Source organism: Dermacentor variabilis, chromosome 3 (assembly GCF_050947875.1).
Source record: "Dermacentor variabilis isolate Ectoservices chromosome 3, ASM5094787v1, whole genome shotgun sequence".
NCBI lineage: Eukaryota > Metazoa > Arthropoda > Arachnida > Ixodida > Ixodidae > Dermacentor > Dermacentor variabilis.
The window spans coordinates 232,862,908-232,884,103 of record NC_134570.1 but is presented as its reverse complement, the minus strand read 5'-3'; the positions used below and the strand labels follow the sequence as shown (position 1 = coordinate 232,884,103).

General features: G+C 43.3%; 1 long non-coding RNA gene across 1 annotated transcript; it reads left to right on the top strand.

Annotated features, from left to right (window-relative positions):
- The first annotated feature begins 9,802 nt into the window (after nt 1–9,802).
- On the top strand, nt 9,803–12,614 carry LOC142576706 (uncharacterized). The gene is made up of 2 exons (XR_012826930.1): nt 9,803–9,971; nt 12,448–12,614. It is a non-coding gene; the product is annotated as an uncharacterized LOC142576706 (long non-coding RNA).
- Nucleotides 12,615–21,196: the final 8,582 nt, after the last annotated feature.

The window sequence follows — 21,196 nt, the reverse complement described above, 5'->3', positions numbered from 1 at the left end:
AATATGCAAGTGCCTTAATAGCACTGCTAAAATCCTACTGCAAAACACAAGATTGGGCAAGTTGACAATTGAAATGTCGAAGTGGCCTAGCTCCTAGGCAGCGAAGTTCTGCGAACCGCGATGCCGTGGCGTGCGTTGAATCTCCGGCCCACGCCGACCGCTGGTCGTGTGTCTCCGCAGTGGGTTCAGTATTTGTTGGCTAAATGTCGCGCAGTAATAGTGGTGTGGCATGTCGGCTTTAAGTATTGGTGAACTCTGGTGGTGTGAGATCCGTATTTCTGAAGAATTCATTGGTGCTGACGATTGAAATATTCAAGTGGCGTAGCGCCACGGCAATGCAATTTGCGAACCGGCGCTGTGCAGCAGCGTCGTCGTGTTCGCCCCTTTTCGGCAGCGTCATCACATTGCACATGCACTTTTACTTGACGGGACTCGTAGGCGGAGGTATTGCACGTGTTTTTCGCCACGAATTACGTAAGTAATATAATGCTTAAGGTCGTGTTTGCTCACAACTGTTCACGCGTCCTTGAAATAGGGCAGCGCATGTTTTCAATCGTGTTCAGCGCTAGTGCACTATCCGTCACTTCATGTGATTTACTTTTATCGTGGGCTTTATGACAATTATCGCGTAGTGCTGTGAACATAACGGAGCTTTAGTGATGTCACATGATCTGCCAGAATTCCACGAAATGCAGAGTAGATGTTTAATATTATTCGTACTAAGGGCGCGATAAGCACAGTGAGGTGGAGCCTAATACTGTGCCCTGTAATCTTCAGCTGCATTTGTGCCCGTTTTTCGCGCTCTTAGTTTTAGCAACGGGACGCAGGGTTCGGTGCAAAGTTCGGACGAATGAATGTGTATATACGTCTGCAATAACTTCACCGCAACACATTTGTTACCGTGAACATACTGCCCCGCCCGCTTTACTATAATCTCCGGTGCTCTCGAACTCTCTATTTGCCGGTATTTTTATTTTCACGTGCTGAATGGTCCTACCGCAATACATATACATAGTGAGGTGAAGCTGATTAATGTTGCCAAGTGCTTTGACAGTGTCAGATCTAACAGTTATAGAATGACATGGCCAATACAACAGCTCACACCTTCACTTTAACAGTTCTATTAGGACTGTCAAACTAATCTTACGGCACAGAAAAGCAACGTAAACACCTCAAGAGTTGATTAGCAAGTAATACTGGAAAGTTCAAGTCTAGTGACCAAGGGTGTGGTGAAGTGCTTTAAACATTCAACCAACATACCTTAAGTGCTTAAAAATTTCTAGCATATTGATGCAGGCTGATCAGACTTACTTTGATATTGGTAGTTTTACAATGAAAATAATAGTACTGCATAAGAGGACGCAAGCGACTCGTGTGCTGCTTGGTTATGCAAACCACATGGGTGCCAGAAATACCCAAACATGGTGCTTGTTTACACACGCTGCTTGTGTCCACTAATCTAAAGCTCTCTAATGTCAGCAGTATAAAGAGAGGCTGTAAAAATATGGCTTTGAATTTCACAACTCCAATTTTGTTTCTTCTGTACTTGTACAACCTATGGTTTCGTGACAGCATCTGCCTAGCTCATTGCCACATTTTGCAACAAAAGCAGTGATGACTCAGTCAGAATTGCCTGTCCTAATATTACTCCAATAATTCTTTAAACAGTTCATTTTTTAAGCACGAAGTATGTCATGCCCAACTAGAAAATTAACCATGCAATAATCTACTAGAAGTGGCTAAAAAATCAGCAGTCTTCTGAAGTCAACTTGATTTGCAGCTGCTAAAATTGGCTATTATTGAATTAGGGCAAGGAAAAAACGGCTTGAATAAACATATGTCTCATCAGAAAGTTGCGGTGGTGTGCTGCAGGCTAAAAGCCGTTTTGACATTGGTCTACCTCTGTCCCAAAACCAGGCACCACAGCCAAGGCGACTTCACTTGGCTTTGACAGCTTCAAATTCGCTTTCACAAGCACGTAATACTCAATCGAGGTGAGCTCAATGCACGTCACCCACATTGGGGATGCAAAGACATACAGCCAAGAGGATGCCACCTTGACGAAGCAGACACCACAGACCTCAAATTAACAAATGACACGAACTATCCCAACTGGTATACCCTCCATTCAAACCAGAAGGGCAGTACACTTACCTAGCATGGGCAACTAGGGCCTTCATCCAGAGTGTCAATGCGACTCTGCCCCAAGAGGAAGCGACCATTATGTGATATAATACTTGATGTAGGAGTGAAAATGTGCCACATATAAAAATCGGGGTTTCAGGCTGGGACCATTTCCGTGATGCACTTGAGTGTGCAGAATGTGAAGGTGTTGAAGAATCGCTAGCAACACGCATCCTTTACACACTGCAAAGAGCGACATGCTAACTAGAGCTTACTGGGCGCGTCATTTAAACATATAGGCCTCAGTAAGCTGTAACACATTCTTGGCTATAACAGGATGCACCAAATACTGTAATACTATTGAAAACATGCTGCTCGATTTTCAGTGCACATCTGAGAAATTTGAGGAACAAGCGGCAGATGTTTTCCCCGCGGCAGATGTTTTCCCCGACCACCTCACAGTGACTGACCGTCACCTGAGTTGTACGCACCTTAATGACCACTTGCCAAGGAAGGAATGGAAAGCCTCTATATACGATGGCAGAACCTGTTGTTGCTCTCGAGCATGTCAACACTTAAAGTGCACATGGCAAAGATGGAGTCATTTTTCAGATGTTGAGGAATCTTGCCGAAACAAGGAAGCAAGCACTATTGCTTGTAATCAATGAAATCTGGAATATTGGAATTCCCCACAGAGTGGAAACACTTGGTCATGATGCCACTACCGAAACCAGGCAAGAAACCTGACACCATAGACTACCTTTGATCAGTCTCACTCACATTGACAGTGTGCATATTGACTGAAGGAATGTGCCTCGCGAGGCTGAACCAGCATCTGGGAAAGACAATAGCCTCTTTCTGCATCAAACCATCGTCAATGCCAGCCGCTTTGGAGGAAAGATGTATGGGTTCTTAGTCACAGTCCAACCAAGAAGGATGTTGAGCACAGTCTGCAATGACGAGGTACTGGTGGCCTTTCGTGAAGCCTGCCCAGTCATTAGTGGTGTGAAAGCCTCTAATGCAACCATATGTTTGAATATGAAGTTATAGTAAACAGCCAAAGACTTTTACCAACTGCACAGGTGGAAATGCAGGTAAAACCCGGACCAGCACACTTGGTTGCAGGAGTGATTCGCTGATGAGGTAAGAAGGTGACTGAACAGTTGGTGATAAGGTACACCGAATGCAGGTATGCGCAGTATGTATACATACTGTTAGGCTGAAACAGATTAATTTTCTCCAAAGCAATATCAAAAGCTCAATTTTGTTTAGGATGCCACTCATGTGCTTTAGGTAAAGTGTGGACATCATCATCATCAGTCTGGTTACACCCACTGCAGCGCAAAGGCCTCTCCCATACTTCTCCAACTACCCCGGTCGTGTACTAATTGTGGCCATGCTGTCCCTGCAAATTTCTTAACCTCATCCGCCCACCCAACTTTCTGCCGCCCTCCGCTACGCTTCCCTTCCTAGCAGTGTGGACAGGGTTATATACAGCGGCGTAGGCAAATGATACAACTAGATACAGCTGTTATGCGTAATATTTTTTTCTGGACTAAATTCTTGCTCCTTGAACTCATTCGAGATCATTAACTGTAGCACCAAAGTAGTGGAACACTACCGAACAAAGGCATGTAGCGTGCACATCTCAATTCTTCTTATGCCAGTCTTCTTTTTTACACCAATAGCTGCTATGGGCCAACTCCCCTGGTTCTGATGTCTACTGGTGTTGTCACTCTAATTCCCAAATTTATTGCTAGAATATTGCAGATAAAGTTCTCATTGTGATGAGTGGATTCAAACATATGATCAAAAGATTGACAGTCCACAATTCTACATTTCAGCCACTCTGCTGAAGGTACAGTCGTGGCGAATACCGATCCTGGAGAGTGCGATCTAGCCAACAGGTGCCATGATTGGCTAACACCTGTTCAATGTCTGCGTGCTGTATATAGAGCTGGCGTCCACGCCTTCAAATTCTTACTCATCACTTTCCCCGCTTGTGAAGGCAGTACTATGTCAATTTTTCTTTGTGAAGGCAGTACTATGTTAATTTTTCTTCTTACATGTAATGACAGTGATTGGGTGCATCTGCTTTATTAATCTTCTAGTGCTTGGCTTCTCAGATTTACTGGATGGGGCTGGTTGATGGGGCAGAGTGCGAGACCTAGCAATGGGTAGCTCAAATATAGATTTGAGAAAACCAAATTAATTCAGCAGTAAGAAGCTAAAGGGTTGTTTTTCTGGAGACCAGAGACCAAGTCTGGATGTAAAAGAGGAGGAAGAAAACTAGTCTTTCCACTTCAACACTGGGAGGCACAACTCCCACTTATTTTACTTCTTTAAAGGAGATTACTGACTTGCATTGGCAAGTGTTCACTTCAACAAACACCGAATGAAGCAAGCTTCCTGCGCATATTTCACCATTTATTGCATCACTTTCACAGTACGAGTGAAACTCCAATTTTCGTTATGCCATAACTTGCCCAATCCTGTGTTTTGCAGTAGGATTTTAGCAGTGCTATTAAGGCACTTACATATTCGTGAATAGTAGTAGAGAAAAAAAGTAAGAAAAAAGTAAGTGGCTCTTTGTGCATCGACTATGCATGCACCTGGTGCTCTTATGTCCATTTTTTCTGCTATCTGCTAAACCATTCTAAACAAGAAAAGCTCATACGCAATTATTGTGCAGAGTCAGACAACTAAACCAGTATCCTTGGTAAGCAAGGTTTATTTCTTTGGTGACATTTTCTGTGGCCCTGCTATTGGGCTTTCTTTTCATCCTTTTCCGCTGTGCAGATTCATTAAGAAGTGACAAGACAGTTTGACAATTTTAATCATGGAAAGACTTAGCGAAAACTTTTTTGGGTTGTTTTTCCTTGCTTTCAGGCTCTGCACATTGCCTTTTAAGGCATGTTTTAAGTGTTTCTTTTTTTTATGGAGAGGGCATGTTAACATCTTTTACACCATGTCAATTATGTGGTGCCATAGTGTGTTCTTGGATGGAGTCTTGTCCTTTCATTCAGTACAATATAATGTCGTTTTTTGTGTCGTAGGCCGTTTTACATTTGAGTATGAGTGTAGCATTTCGCTAAGTTTTGCCTCTGTCACCCAAGCTTGCTACCCACTGCTGTTGACATGTGACACACATGTGACTTTTGTTCAATAAAAGGAAGTCTGTCACTTATCCTGTGCACTGGTTGTCTTTTCGAATTACAATTTGTTGCCTATATTAGTTCTTTTGTTGTATCTCAGATTAGGAATGGCTATCACAGTTGACATCATTTAATCATATTGCACACAATGTGGATGATATGTACTTGCAATATATGGCCACCATAAATAGAAGTTAATTCAAGAATAGTGCCTTTGCATGGTGGGGCAGCCATGAATTGTAGCTATAAGTTATCAGCACCGCAAGTAGCACTGTTTGTGCAGAATATAGTTCAACTCTACTACTTTCAAACATCATTGTTTTTATCTGCATTTGTATAGCTCGTTCCTGTGAACAACACGCATCTGGCGGAAGAGTGGCTTGCACCTGCAGTGGGGCCCAATGAATAGCCAAATTCCTGCCCGTTTTCATGTTATTAGCATACTAGTTGAGGCAGTCGTTCTTATAGTAAACTGTTTGCGCAGTGTAGAAGCCACTGCGGGTGTCAGGATCTTGTACACATCTTCAGCTTTGCAGAGGGCACAGCATCTGGCACATAGTTTGTCACAGGCCATGTTTTGGGGGCAAGTTGGGTTTACTCACTTGCAAAGAGAGAACCAAGCTTGTTGGATATGAATTAAACCGCCTGTACACTCGGTGGCCTTCTTCATTTTGTGTGACATATATGGCTATAGCTACCCTTGCTTTATGCACTTCTTGTCCGGCAGCAGTTTTGCTTTTGAAACACTCAAGATAGCTTTCAGCAAGCTGGACAGGAATAGCACTGAAAAACCAGCAGATGTTAATTGTTGCACTTGTCATGCGAAGCTTCCTACAGTATGATGAGGACAGAAATTAATGAAGGTGTTCCTCAAGGCCTTCTAGCTTGTCATGAGTTTGGAGCAATATGATGTATAGCACTTTTCTGATCGCATACTATAGGTTCAGCAGGTGTGGCCATGGTTGAAGTGCAGTGCAAGGTCAAGAAAACAGATATCTATGAGCAGTAAACTGGTAAAGGAGACGCTGGGAAAACTAGTGGGAAGCCTGTTGAACATCTAATTGACCAAGTTGCTGGCTTCATCAGGCAAACTGTGATAAAGAGAAGGAAGTCACCAACACATCAGAAGGTTTTTGCATATAGACACTGCTAAGGTTCTCAGGCACGTCTCTTGTAACACGCCAACAAATCTTAGTGCGCAGGCTATGCATGACCAACTACATATGCCTTCTGTTTGGACAAAGAACTGCTCATTGTAACTGATGAAGATGGAGTGGACAAAAAAAACGGCAGCTCCACTAATCTGGTTTCACTGGTATCAGCAGTGCTTTGTAAGTATGCATCGCCATACTCCCCACTGCCTTCTTGTTTGACATCAGCAAGGACCGGCTTGAGGCAAGGGGTAATAGACATCTTTACAAGCTAAAAATGCATGCATGCATGGAGAGCACATTGTGTCCGAAAAGTAGGCACTTCACAGGGGCACTGGAGAAGAAACAGATTATTGACAGTGGCCAAAGGCAAGCTTATATCTGCTACTAAACACCCAACACTGTTGCCATGTGAGACCTCTGAAACAATCCTTCTGAAAGAAGAAATCATCCTTGTGCATCCATAAAGAGGGCGGATAGGCAAAGCCCCTTCAGCAATGCTGCCAGCTTCAAAAGGCCCACTTGGCACATCCTGAATGCTTCCTTCTTAGACTTTGCTGGGTGCAAGCATTCTACTGTCCAAAAGTTGTCATTGAGAGCACAGTTGGTTTGGTGGCAATACAGTTCAGAAGCGACTGCAAGAAACCTTTCTTCCGAGTTGGTCTGGAGGCTCATGGTGCTCACAAAGCGACACCATGAGACAAGCAAGGTGACCGGATGCCTCCAAGCCCTTGTTCGTGTATCACACTGTTCTGTTAGTAACAACCATCAGATCTGAAACCAACAAGCTCAAGTTCAGCACTCGTGTGGTTACTGTGGAGGATCCATAATAAAAAGCACAAAACAGAAAACTGAAGGGAAAGGATAAGGCACCATTTAACACCTAGTATTGCTGCAGCCCACCCCCTTTTATTTTGTCTGGTCATGCTACATTTTTTTCTATATATAGGCATGAACTTATCCTGTGCACAGCTTACTGAAGAGAGCATAGGTGATGTTCCCAATGGGTGTCCGATTTTTATATACACTATATGCTGGCTCAAAGAGCCTCGAAACACTGCAATGGAAGCTTCTAATAGAAAAGGTGCCTGGAAGAAAAAAAAAGCTGTGTTGCAACCATCTTGGCAACATCTTGTCCCCTTAATAAAAATTGTGCTTCCGTATAAACTTCAGCCCTCCAGTTTAGAGTAAAGTACCAGTGCACTTATGAACAATGAATCAATTCTCAAAGAGCATGTGCAGTCCAGCCAGAAGCATAGGTATGAATCCGCATTGTGCTCCTGCATTGAAGCTGAATAATGCATTACAAAATGACGAATGTGCCTTAGTAAGCTTCCCTGCAATATGAATCTGTAATGTACAAAGAATTGTCAATTAAGCTTACCAAGAGCACAGATGCACTTGCAAATTATATCACAATTGAAAATAATGAGCAAACCTATGTGCCCTTTCCACTATTAGTATGCTTTACTGCACGATGCTCATTTCCGCCTCTGTATTGCGGTGTAGCAAGCTACGAAAGAAACGTTGCATAATTGAGCTTTTTTAGATTACCTTTTTTGCAATACACATGTTCTGCGGTGAAGCCTAAGCAATGTACTGAGTTGAAGCATACTAAAAGTGGAAAGGGGCCACTGTCACTGGACATAAAAAAGAGTTCTTTAATTATACCCTATGATTACACACTCGCGCAACCGCCGCCTCTCAGGTCGCCTGAGTGGACATACTATGCTGGGTGATAGCGGCCCTCTCCCACTTTTAGTATCCTTTACCGCGTAACTAAAATGCACTGCGGCGAAGAAGCAGTACATTTGTATTGAGTGAATAAACAAATGGTTTTTACAACAGTACAGAAATAAACGCGCACCACGAATCAGTCTACCACATGGAAGAGCGTCGCAACAAAAGGTAGCTGATTCACACAGGCTGTGTAGCCCACTTATCAGTCGTAAAGGCTATTCTGGGTAATTCATAATTTCACACACACAGAAATATGTTTATATGTTTACGTTCGTACTCCTTGCGTAATAAGACTTCCAGAACTTCCACAACAGGAAGTAATTTACAACACACAAACGAAAACAACAGATACATATGCCTTGTTTTCAACTCGGTCGTCATGCAAATGACATATAGCACGGAAAAACGTGAACATGCTGTGTGTTAGCATCGTAAACTTCATACTAGGCAAGGAGCACACCACAATCCCGCGACAGCCGCTAATGAGACCAAAACGGGAGCACATATCTGTGAACGTGCAAATGGAGACCCTAAGCCACTCTGCTCCTCCACCACCCCCCACTGCACGGCTGAACCACTCGTTTCAAGCACAGCACACCTAACACACATTCAGCACTGAACAGTGGGCGGTCGACGCAGTCGCATTTACATGACTTGTAGCGAGCAGCACATCCCTCGATGTCCGTTAAGCAAAGTCGGACACGGCGACGCCACATCGCGGTTCGCAGAACTTCGCTGCCGATGCGCAAGGCCACTTCGACATTTCAATTGTCAAGCAAGTACGGGTCACACAACGCAGATTCTCTACTGCCAGAGCTCACCGAGGCGAAAGCCGCACTGCCGCACCACCACTACTCGCGGCTTTCCGCCAAGTAACGCAGAACCTACAACCAACACACAAGCAACGCACGTACAATCACATGAGCAATGTTGAACAACGCGGGGTACAGAGAACGATCACGCCGAGGACGAACACGCCACGGCGTCGCTCGGCGCCAGCATCGCGCCTTCTCAAAAATCCCTAAACGATGCTGTCCCTAGGCACCTAGGATCAGGTCACGTGAGGGATTTTTGTACGACAAATAGACGCACGCGCCGCCGAGACGCGGATTCGGGCGGAAATAGAACGCGTCACAAGGCGTCACTTCCGTCTTCAAGCGAAATCGGTACCCGGTCCATGCTCGGTCGGTACGCACAACATTAAATATTGTGTTGGGCATAGTTTGCGGAACCGGTTTGTGTCACGTGCACGCAGACTTCCTGTGTGATCTCCCGCGGAGCGTTCGTGCGCTCCACTGGCAGACTCGGATTGGTGAAAGCCGAGCGCTCGCTCGAGGATTCAGGCGGCTGCTCCAGATCGACCAGTGAAAAACGCCATTAGACGCACGCGTTGAGGCCGGGGCATGAGAGGAGGATTTCAAACTGGCAGTTGCGCATACGGCTGATGTCCCCCACCCCGTCCCTTCACCTCAAAAATAGAAACTTGTCATTGTTGGCTAAAATGCTGCTACATTACACATGCACGTTATGGCCATCAATGAAATGTTTCTCGAAGTGCAATTGTCGTACAAAGTTTGTGACACTAAGTTACGTCACTGAAAAATCAGTGCAGCTGAATTTTCAAAGGCCGTGTCTGCTGTGCCCGGGGCACAGCAGACGAAAGGTGCCCGAAATGTCTACGTTCACCCATGACGTCACGTCCGCTATAACCCATGATGTCACATCCGCTCATTTCCATGGCGTCTGTCTTACGGAGCCGGCTGCGCTGCGAAGCGGTTCGTATTCCGTGCCCACTTAGAGCGTGAGTAATTCATCTTTCCACGCTATATGCGTGTAATAAAGGATTGGGGCTGTGAGCTGTTTGATGCGTTACCATTAGGTACCTTGTGCGCATATTTTGCCTCATGGCCGCGTCAAATTGCAGCCGGCATGTGGAATGGGCCGTGGCATGTTATATGGAGCTGCTCATGTGAGTGGTATTGCCTCCGTCAGGATCGTCAGTGCTTGCACAGAACCATTCAGTAGTCTGATTCAGGGGAGGGTGCGCGTAAGAACGAGGACGTAAGAAAACACTGGCATGACGAGCTGTTCCGTCAGATCGCGTTACATCGCGCTTTTTTTCTAAGACCATCTCGCTCGAGCGAGAGGATCTTAGAACAGCGTTATTACTGCTTTTTTACAGCTTTGCTGCGGCTCATTTGATCATCACCTGCATTCTTTTAATAATACAAATGGCATCGCTCCGCGGAAGAGCGTCTCTTGAAGTTTCCAAATAAGAGCCAATGCCGCCGTGCCTGCTGCATACACGCTTACCTTTCCTAACGCAGCTAAGACGCGGCACTAGCTCTGCTACTGCGTGATACAGGGTCACTGTGATAATAAAATTAAAAAGAACAAACGAAATTAATGCAGAAAATGTCAAACGTTGCCAAGCGTGATAAATGGACCTGCCTCGCTAGATGAGTTGAAGAAATCGGCGTCCTGAAGTCAGCTTCGCCGCAGTATACTAGTGTTACGCGGTGTAGCATGTCAGAACTGAAGAGTGACCGCTTTTACCGACATATGTGTTCCTTAATAATGTACTTGTGGACCTGCCGTCTCCTATTACATTACGCGCGCCGAGGCGCCTAAGTGTACTGGCCGGCCTTCAGCGCTATTTCGGACGTGGCTGTGATGCTTTGAACCGTGCCAAGGAAAGCAGTTGCCCTGATGAAGGCACGCTCCCCTGTCGAAACATTTGCACCAGCCTGTTCGACCACCGTTATCACCGCAACATATTTGTGTGTTGCGGTGAAGCATGCCGATATTGGGAAAGATTTACGTGAATCTGGAATGTATGGTTTCTGTCAGCGACGAACCTAATGTTCTACTCTCAACATAGCAGATTTTCGCGGCAGGATGCATGATGTCTTGAGAACTTTTGTTGGCTAAAGCCATACGTGCCAGGTTAGCTCTTGTCACAATAATACGCTTTACCGCAATACTTAAGAGGCCTCGCTGCAGGACACGCCCGCCGTAGTTAGCCAAAACCTTACGTGACCGTTCACTGCAAAACACTTCCTGTATTGCGGTGGATCGTAATAAAGCACATTTGTCGGTTTAGAATGTAAAGACCCTTGCCCTTCGCTTTTGTAATATTATGACTCAGTTTAATGAGAACATGTATTCACTGCTAAAAACATCCACATTAAAGTAGAGATATGAACACTGATGGCAGCCTGTGTGATGTTTTATCCCTTTACTTTTTTGTATGCCTGTCACGCTGCCATTATTAAATTTTCCTGTACTTTGTAAGGTGCTGACGTACATAACATTACATCACAAGGAGCCACTGTGTAATTAGTGTTCAGGGACCAGTGTGATGGATTCTCTCAAGAAAGGTTTGGGTTATGTTGTTGGGAAGGTTTTTTTTTAGAGAGGTAGCTTTCTGAGAAGAAATCAGATGTCAGGAAATAGACCTCAATGGCACAGTAATCTTGGCTGCCTTTTGCTCAAACGTGCCCTAGACATAATTGAGTGATTTGCACTTGCAACTGGACAGCAGCCTTAGCTTGGGAGACCAGTGATATGGCATATTTTATCAAACTAGGTGACACATAGCATTACCAGTCCGAATAGAGACCTGTTTAAATGTTTGTCACCTTTAACACCTAGATTTTCGACCATGAATTCAGAAAAATCTGCAACACATTTAGAACCTAGATTTTAAATGCTGTATAAGTTGGCTTCTTGTTCACTGCAGCTGTGCTCGGCTTCTGTCCAAACGGGAGAGCACTTCTGCACAGCTTATTAGGGAACATTCTTATTTACATACCTTCTTTTTATTTATCTCGCCTACAATAACAATCAAATGTTTATAGCACATGAATGTGCTGTGCATGAATCTTAACTTACAATGCCATGTTCAACAGCACAGTGCATGTAGCTTGTGTTGGTTCATTCAAGCTAAGCATTGCTACAGCCTTTAACTGTAGGTATCATGGTATGAGAGCAGAGAAATGGATATGCAAAGACAGTTGGGCACATTGAGACAACATCTTTGTTGTGTGTGAAAAGGTGACAGATACACAATATGGGGAGAACGCATGCACTTTCATATTTTCTCACGCACAAAAAAAGCCGGAGGAATAAGGTTTCTTCACTGTGGCATAGAAACTATATGTTTGCTCTCAAAGGTAATTCTGATTCATTGGATATGTTCCTGTGCTGTGTTTATTTTCTTGAGTGTGCTTTAGTTTTTGCACGTTAATGTTTCAAACTCATTTTTATTTTCACAGACTGAACATCCCACGTCTTGGTTTGACTTCCTGGTACAGGATACTTGCACTTAGCATGGAGTGATGAAGCAGAGCAGTGTACTTTTATTAAATGTGCAGATTTTAGCAGTATAACAGCCGTTCATTAAAAAAACATGTGTGCTGAAAATAAAGTGTTCTTACCCACATTCCTCGTTGTCTATTTATTTATTTATTAATACTGTCAACCCTCATAGAGGGTCATAACAGAGAGGACAATACAATTACATAAATCAAATATGGACAATGTCAATGTACGTAAAGTTGCTTAACACTTGTCAATTCACAGTGAATAAGATATTCACTTGAATGCTGTTCAGCACACTTCTGACATTTGTCAAAATACGTACAATGAATATCAAGTCGCACATATCACTTGGCACTTCAAAAATAATTTGAAAACTCCCATAAATATGCTTCAGCAGCATCTTCAAAGTCGGTGACATCTTTTAGGCTAACAATAGCGTTTGGCAATTGGTTTCACATTTCTATCGCATCCAGGAAAAATGAGTATCGATATGTATCACTGTTGGTACAGTCCGGCTTTATGAAGTAGTCGTGGTTAGTTCGCGGGTATCTTTTGCCTGGAGCATGTAGATATTTGAGCTTATCAATCTAAAGTTGATCCTGCATTATTTGATAAAGCACCTTCAGCCTATATTTTTTCCTACGTACCTCAAGAAGATAGGAGTTTCAACGCTGTAACATAAGCGTGACCGATTCCTTCCTTCGGTATGTCGAACAAATAAAATGTGCCGCCAGACTCTGTATCCTTTCTAACTTCCTCTTGAGCGTCACTTGATGGGGACTCCAAACAACGGCTGAATATTCTAGTATCATCTTAATGAAGGCGGTGTATGCAATAAGTTTTACATTACGCAATGCATGTTCCAGTTTTTTTTCTCAGAAAATATAACTTTTGATAGGCAGTCATGCAGACGTTATCTATATGTTGGTTCCATGTCAATTTTGCTCGTATTCCTGTATTCTCATCAGCAAAACCACTTATATGGGGAACTGATCATGATAAGTGCTCATGAGCATTTTAAAGAACAGCCTTGAACCCTACTCATGCACTGGTAAAATGTATAGATGCAGTGAAATTGAAACAGAAGACAAAATAGCAAACATGATGCAGTATTTGTCAGACAATTATGTCAGCAATTCTTGCATAAAACAATTTACTTAGAGCATACTAGCACTACAAAGTGCCCATCTTTCTTGTTAGGCATACATTACCACAAGCTCTTTAAATGTGGTCACAAGAGAGATGCTGGCTTTAATAAGGAACTATAGAGGTTAAAGGCAGCCATGAAAATGTATTAAGAAATAATGCAATGCATAGCATTTACTCAGTTCAGAGAGCTTCCAAAGTTGCCATAAGGCCTTGATAGCTGTGGATGAGGGAACAGTTGTAGTCCAATTGGAGTATGAGAAATGAACATTAAGATTGAAACAAGTAACAACTCTTAATGCAATTAAAAAATCTTGCTATAACTTTCAAAAGACAGTGAAATGAAATTAGTGTGACAATATTCTTTTCCTTTTACTTCATTTAGGTTCAACACACTTATTTTAGTAACACAAAAAAGCAGAGGCGTGAAGCACATAAGAAAGATTCTAGTCTGTTTTTATATTCTGCCTTCTCTAAATTCAAAGTTCAGTAAAGTTAACTTAAAAAGCAACGGTGAAGCCATTGCTTCAGCCTGTATGGTGCATAACAGCAGCAATCGCCAGCCTAACTGCTTGGGTTTACAGTGCCTTATTTGTATTGTATACCTTTTAAGTGCTGAGCTATTGGAAGATTGATTAAGGTGACCAACATGCTGAACCAGTAGTTTACTGAGTAAGATACATGGAGAAGGGTGGAAAGATAGGACAGAGCACAGGGGATGTATTCTGTGTCCACCTAGTGGAAATGTCCATTTCATCCGCTGCTGAAGTTCTGATTGGCTGGGCTGGGGTATGCATGAGAAGGAGACATGCTCCCCCAGCTAATTCAGAAGAAGAGGATATGGAAATGTCCACAAGATGAATACTTACAAAGCTATTTAATAAAGTACTTCTGTAACCAACATGCCTGCTATGCCATCCTTGCTTTCAATGTCTGTCTTAGTAAAAGTGTGAAAGAACCAGGTTTGTGCATGAAAAGTCTTCCTGAGGGTGTGGGCCTTGAAGCCCGTAGTGGTAATCACAGGAAACGGGGGTGGATCCAGAGTAGCACCAAAGGGCAAGCCTTCATCGAAACAAATATGGAGGGAAGTGACTGCATGCTCAAACTTGTCAGCTCACAAGTTTGCCAAGACCAAGTGATGTCAGAAGTTGATGAAGCCTACATGGTTAATGTATAACCGCTTAGGCCAAAATTATTTAGATACTTTTTATGAGGACTACGTATTTACTGGAAATCTCAAAATAATTATGTTAGTGCAGAATACCTTCCACTAGTTGTGACGTCCTTGAAAGAATGAAAATGTTTGAGTTGTACTTGTGTGGTGCATGAAGTTACTTAAAAAAAAAAAAAAAACTCAGCAATGGAAACAAAATGCAAAGAGTAGTATTCGAAATAAATTGCCACCTCTTTAGGGCTAGATGAATTCAAATAATAATAATAATAAGCAAATGAAGATCGGGCATACAAGATAGATGCTTCGGCTCCCACTTGAAAGCCTTGTTCGCAAAGATTGTGAACAAAGCTCCAGTTGAACCAGTTCTTATTTTTCATTTTTATGGTTAGCATCTAATTTTAAACTACTTACCGTGCCTCTTCTGACCGAACCAGACAGGCTGCCGTCAAACTCTTCACTACTTCAATGCAAATAATTGGAGGTTGGCAAATACATTTTTCTAATAGGAATAGTAGGTAACGAATAGTCAAACACTGATGCATACAGTTACAGCAGGCATATTCATCTTGGAATTAAGCACCATGTTTATATTGTCTAGTAAAAAAAGGACAGCTATCAAGGAAGATTAGGATTATTTTTAAGCAAAAGCAATTATACCTCATATATTTGAAGCAGATGTAGTGCTTCTCAAGAATCACGTCCAAACTGCACACACTAAAACATTAAGCTGGGATATTCAAAAAGACAAGTACATGTTTTGCTCGCCAAGTGACTTTTAATGTGCTCAATTATGTAAAGTGTGCTATTATATGATTAATGTAATTTGCTAATGTAAAGAAAGAACAAGCCAAGATCTCTTGCTTCATATATGTGCGCTGAATCAAGAAAGTGATTAAGGAAGAAGAACACCAGAAATAAACACAAATATTTGTGTGCTTTCTGGCATAAAATAATTCTCATGTAAGCCATATAACGTGCTTTCCAAAGCATCCCCTACCTTAACTTACAGCTGCATCACATGAAGGCACTTTCTAAGAACACACATGCTTCATGATCATTCACTGTGTTAGTGACTCCCACTGAAGTAGACTGAGAACATATCTGGGCATTAAATTCAATAGCTGATGTAAAGTGAAAAGACTGCTGCTTGTAGGTATGAATGAACCAAGTGAATAAGAAATATAAGTTCTCAAACTTCTAGTAGTAAGTGTGGCAGCGCTTAAGAAGAACATATTGCAACTAAAAATTGCAACACATGATGAAATAACTGAAATAGCTAGGGAGAGTTTAATAGACCAATAAACAGGAAACTGCAAATTCCCAACATTTCTGAATACTTTTCTTCACATGTACTCACCTCATAAGTATGACTTCCCTTAATGCTCGAACCTCTGCCTTAATTTCATAATTCCCCATTCTTGCTGCTTCGCTCATGCTGATTGACATCTAGCACAAAGGTTGGAAAAAGTAGCTGAGCATGTGCATGTGTTGTGAGGCAAGCTGCCCACATCTGGTAGCCGCATGCCAATTTCTCAGAGTAGATGAAAGGGAAGCCTTGAGGGTAAGCCATAGAGAAGACGGATACCTTGGTTCAATGATAACTGAAAACACCAACATGGAAAATTTGGACAGCCCACAGAATCAGCAGAATTGACATAGTTTGGAAAAACTGAAAAGATGCATTATGATATTTATGTTACACAGGTTCCAGTCAAGTTGAAGATTTTCACTGTCTAATAAACTTATAAGACAATACATGACCAGCAATACTGTATGGAACCTAAACAATTTTAATAAAGTCACCTAGCAGTCAGGATGGAGAAGTGACTGAATTGAGAATGCTAAAACGGATGAGGTGGAGGCAGATTGTGAGGACAGGTCTTAAAATATTAACATTCAACACACACTTAAGTTGGCAAAGATTGGACTCAATGTTCAAGAAGTAATTGACTAAGATAATTGATTGGTATACATACATGAGAGAGCAGCAACAATACAGCAGAGATAACTGTCATGCAAGAGGAAAGGACGTAAGTCTAAAAATTAACATTTGATCAGAAGAATGGTTATGCATGGGCTCAGGCTCATGTATATCTGTATGGTACACATGATGTCAGAGCTGCATCGCATAAGGAACTGTGGCCTTACATGCCTCGATTATGAAATGATGTGGGCCAAGAGTGGAAAGAGGATAGCGTCAAGAGGGGGCCTCCTCCAAAAGGAGAACGATAGGGAAACAGGGAGAGAGAGATTTTCTACGCAACAGATACAGAGTTATACGAGTCATAGTCATAGAAACCATGACCCAAGGAGCTGAACAACAAGGTATATAAATTGAAATCTCTATACAGTTAAGCCTCAGTATAACGAAATTCTCGATATAACGAAGTATTTAACTTTTTATAACCTCTTCTCCATAGAACACCATGCATTTAGAGCCTCAATATAAAGAAGTGTGTTTGTGTGCAATTTCAGTATAACGAAATTTCGCTTCTGCCGCAGAGGAGTGCCAAGACAATCAACATTGGTAACTTCCGCTGACGCAGATAGTCAAATGATTGAATTACAAGCGGCTGCTTGCAAACGCACCTCTCAAACTGCGTGCAGCGCGACAAGAACAACAGCTTGGAGCCGCATCATGTTCCGTACGTATAAATTAAGTCCAAGTGCGATCAGATCCTATCGCGCTCCACGCACTTGTGTTTTAGGTGCGAGTGAAAGAGTGCGAGGGTGAGACAAGAAAGATGATGGCTTGGTAAGTGCGGCCTTCCCACGCGAGCAATGGCAAAGTGGGGAAGGAAAACGAGCTCGTGGTAACGCGATCAAGCGCGCGCGCGGGGGCGGAGTGGGGGAAGGGGGTAAGTTGGCGCGCGTCTCGTCCATGACTGTGCGTGGCTGTAAGCGCGGCTGAGCGCAGATGCAGCCGCGCACCCTGCTCTAGAGGTAATCTGCTGCATGTGGAAAGAGCGGGCATGCCAAGACGGCGTGGCATCATGTAAGCTGTTTTCCAGCACGTTTAGTATTGAAGGTTGCGCAATTTCGAGTTTTGATGACCCGTTGGAACGAGAAGCAGACGAAGCATTCGCTCCCAGCTGCTGGCGCTTTTCACGATAGCGTCGTCGCAGTGCGACCGGGCGACGCTTTGGGGGCGGAGTGCACGCGAAAGCATATGGCGTCACTTAATTCGTACGTACCGCTGATGTGAAGATGTTTACCGCGCTGATGTGAAGAAAATGTTTTCTCATTCAAACTTGCTTTTTTTTATTGCCCAATAATTCGGAAAATTGAATGGCCCCTTTCCGTGCAACAAAAATCGATCGGCGACTGTACTCATTTGTATAACAGATCGAATTTCAATACAAGGAAATTTTTATATAACGAAGCGAATTGCCGATTTTACCTACTTTGTTATATCAAAGTTTAAGTGTATAACGAAATTTCCTGTTCTCTACACGGGGGCGGCAATGTGGGCTTGTTCGTTGAACATCATGGAACAGCATGTAGTGTAGCGCAGCAAAAACAAGAACACAAGAAGAAATGAAACACAGACACAAGCGCCTAATTATGTCTGTGTTTTGCTTTTTCTTGTGTCCTTGTTTTCGTTGCATTACACTACATGACATTCAATACTTTCACTGTCACATTCATGAGCACTGAAAACCTAGAATCAACTAATATCTTGCCTGATTTGCCATAATTAAAAAAAAATGTGGGTATAGTAGGTCTAATTGAGTTCTGGTGATTTTAGTATCACTGACATATAGCTTTTAAGAATGTTTAATCGTTTCTTCTGTTAAGGCAGAGTACATGCTCAACTGCTACAATAAGTGTGAATGTAGGCAAAAACGACATTTTTGGCTCTTGCATCAATTTTATGGCATGTTGCGTGATCTAATCAAGTGGTTTCAATTTGACGAAGTTCTCGATTTAATAAAATAAAACCTCACATCCCAATAAAATTTATTAACTAGACTTACTGTACTTTATAACCAAAGTACTGTATAACTATAAGCAGCTACAGCCGAGCAGAATTGAAATGAAATTGCTTTAGTCGAAACACGCCGAGCGCTGCTGCTAAAGTACGCGCCACATGCATTGGCCAACGGCGGGAACCGCGGTACCACACGCAGTTATTCAAAGCAGCACATAAAAGTGCCGTGGACTCAAATTGGTTAGTAAATGCATTCGGAACCAGTCTTTCGATTACTCAATTGATATATCAGCCACACACTTGCATAGCACGGCCACGTGGCAAACGGGGGCCATGCGGACGCTTCACTATGCACGGATCGGCTGGTTGCAATATTGGGGCACTCTATAGGTGCATGTTTAAAGCACAGTGTTTTTTGCCTATTGTGTGATCATTGCGGGTGCTCCATGGCTGAGTGTATTGCATGGTACAGAATTGGCCCCAGTACCAAAAGTACACAGGTAGGGTGGTCCGTGTAGACGAAGCGTGAACGTGAGCTCAACGTAACCACGTAGTCATTATTCTGTAGCGATTATTTATGCGAAAGCGTCAAATGGCCCATTGAGCAAAAAAGCCGGCGTCTGTCGTCTCAGCGAAACAGCACCTCAAATCCCATTGGCTGCGACCACGTCACGAGCGCACCTCGACGAAACAGAGCGGGTGAAAGGGTACACCTGCTGTCGCTATAGTGCACCAGGTGTTGCGTGAGGGGAGAGGGCATCGCCGCGACGCCACGTCATCCTTGCTCTCGCAAGCCGCCGCCCGGTCCGTATCTCCCCCCTCCACTGGGCTTAACTGCTGCGCGTGCCTGCCGGCCTTGGTGGCCACTGCTGTTTCCTGGTCTCTGGTCATGCAGCACGTCGGTGGCATGCGGTGTTGGCACCGCAGGCTGCTGCTGCTTGCTAGCTCGGGCCCAATGTAGCTTTAGGGTGCATCACTTGCAGCGTAAAACTCGAAGGACTCCTCAGCGGCGTTCAATTGGGCATTAATGCTTTTGCAATCACAACTCAGATAAGACATGCTTAGCTGTCCTCATATGTTTTTCTTTAGTTGCCAAGTGGACGCATCATTGTTCACCATTCACAGTCTTCAATCTGTCGTCATCATTGCATTGTCATTTCAAATTAGTTGTAATATCACGCCGTCAGATGCTGCCGCCTTCACGCTGTGTAGTAAATACGCAGTCATTACCATGCATGCACTCATCATCCCAAAGTCGTTATGCCTCAATCGTGATGACTCTAGAATTGTCATCCCATCATCGATCATGCCATCGTTGTCACCGCATCAGCATCATACTGTTGTCGGCATTCGACAGATGCATTACACAGATTAGCATTACCTTTTCAGCTTCTAGAACAGAATGCACGTGGTGATCTACCGCAGTAATATCATGAGAGACACTTGGGCGGAACAGTTGCTGGCCTCAATTGCCAAGCCTCCCTGTAACATCATTTATTTCAATCTCCATAATAATCCTAAATTGTGTCACAAAACTTCTACAACAAATGTCAACATGGTTTCCATAAGACCTTGTCTCTCATGAAAAACACAACTATATTGTCATGTTCACTAACTTGATCTCCTCCATTGAACTTAGTTCTTGCGTTGAATGGATGCTTTTAGCGTTTTAAATTCTGCTACTTTGTGCCACTGCCTCCTTCTCCTGAATAAGCTAACTTAATATTGATCCACATGCAATTACTAAAATTCACTGATTGCTTTCTTCATGACTAAACATGATTTGTATGTTAACAACTCCAATTCACAAATCTGTCTTTTGTCACTTCTGGCATGCCACAATGCTGAGTATTTAGGCCCTTGATTTTTCTCATTTTAGATCTCGCACTGAACTTAACGTAGAAAACTAAACTTTCTGTTGATGACTGTGTGTTTTGTCGTGAAACAACCAAACTCTGGCAGCTCCGTTTCTGTTCAAACAGACTAAACAAATGGCCCACTGAGTAAAAAAGGCAGCGTCTGTCGTCTCAGCGAAATGGAACCTCAAATCCCATTGGTTGTGACCACATTGCAAGCGTGCCTCTACGGAGCAGAGCGGGTGAAAGGATACATCTGCCGTCGCTCTAGCGCGCCAGGTGTTGCGTGAGGGGAGAGGGCACTGCCGCAATGCCACGTCATCCTTGCTCTCGCAAGCCGGCGCCCAGTCCATATAACCCCCCCCCCCCCCCCCCCACTGGGCTTAGCTGCTGCACGTGCCCAGTGGGGCAATGTCTCCACTAATGTCTCTCCGGAGTGCCATCACTAGTTAAAAACCTAACATCAGTACCCTAGCAAAAAAACTGATAGAAATTTCTATAGTCTCTTAGGAATATGTATAGGTTGTACGGGTCCTTCTAAGAGTGATATATATTCCCACCTGACCCATAGAACTCTTTACCAGACTGGCAGGCAG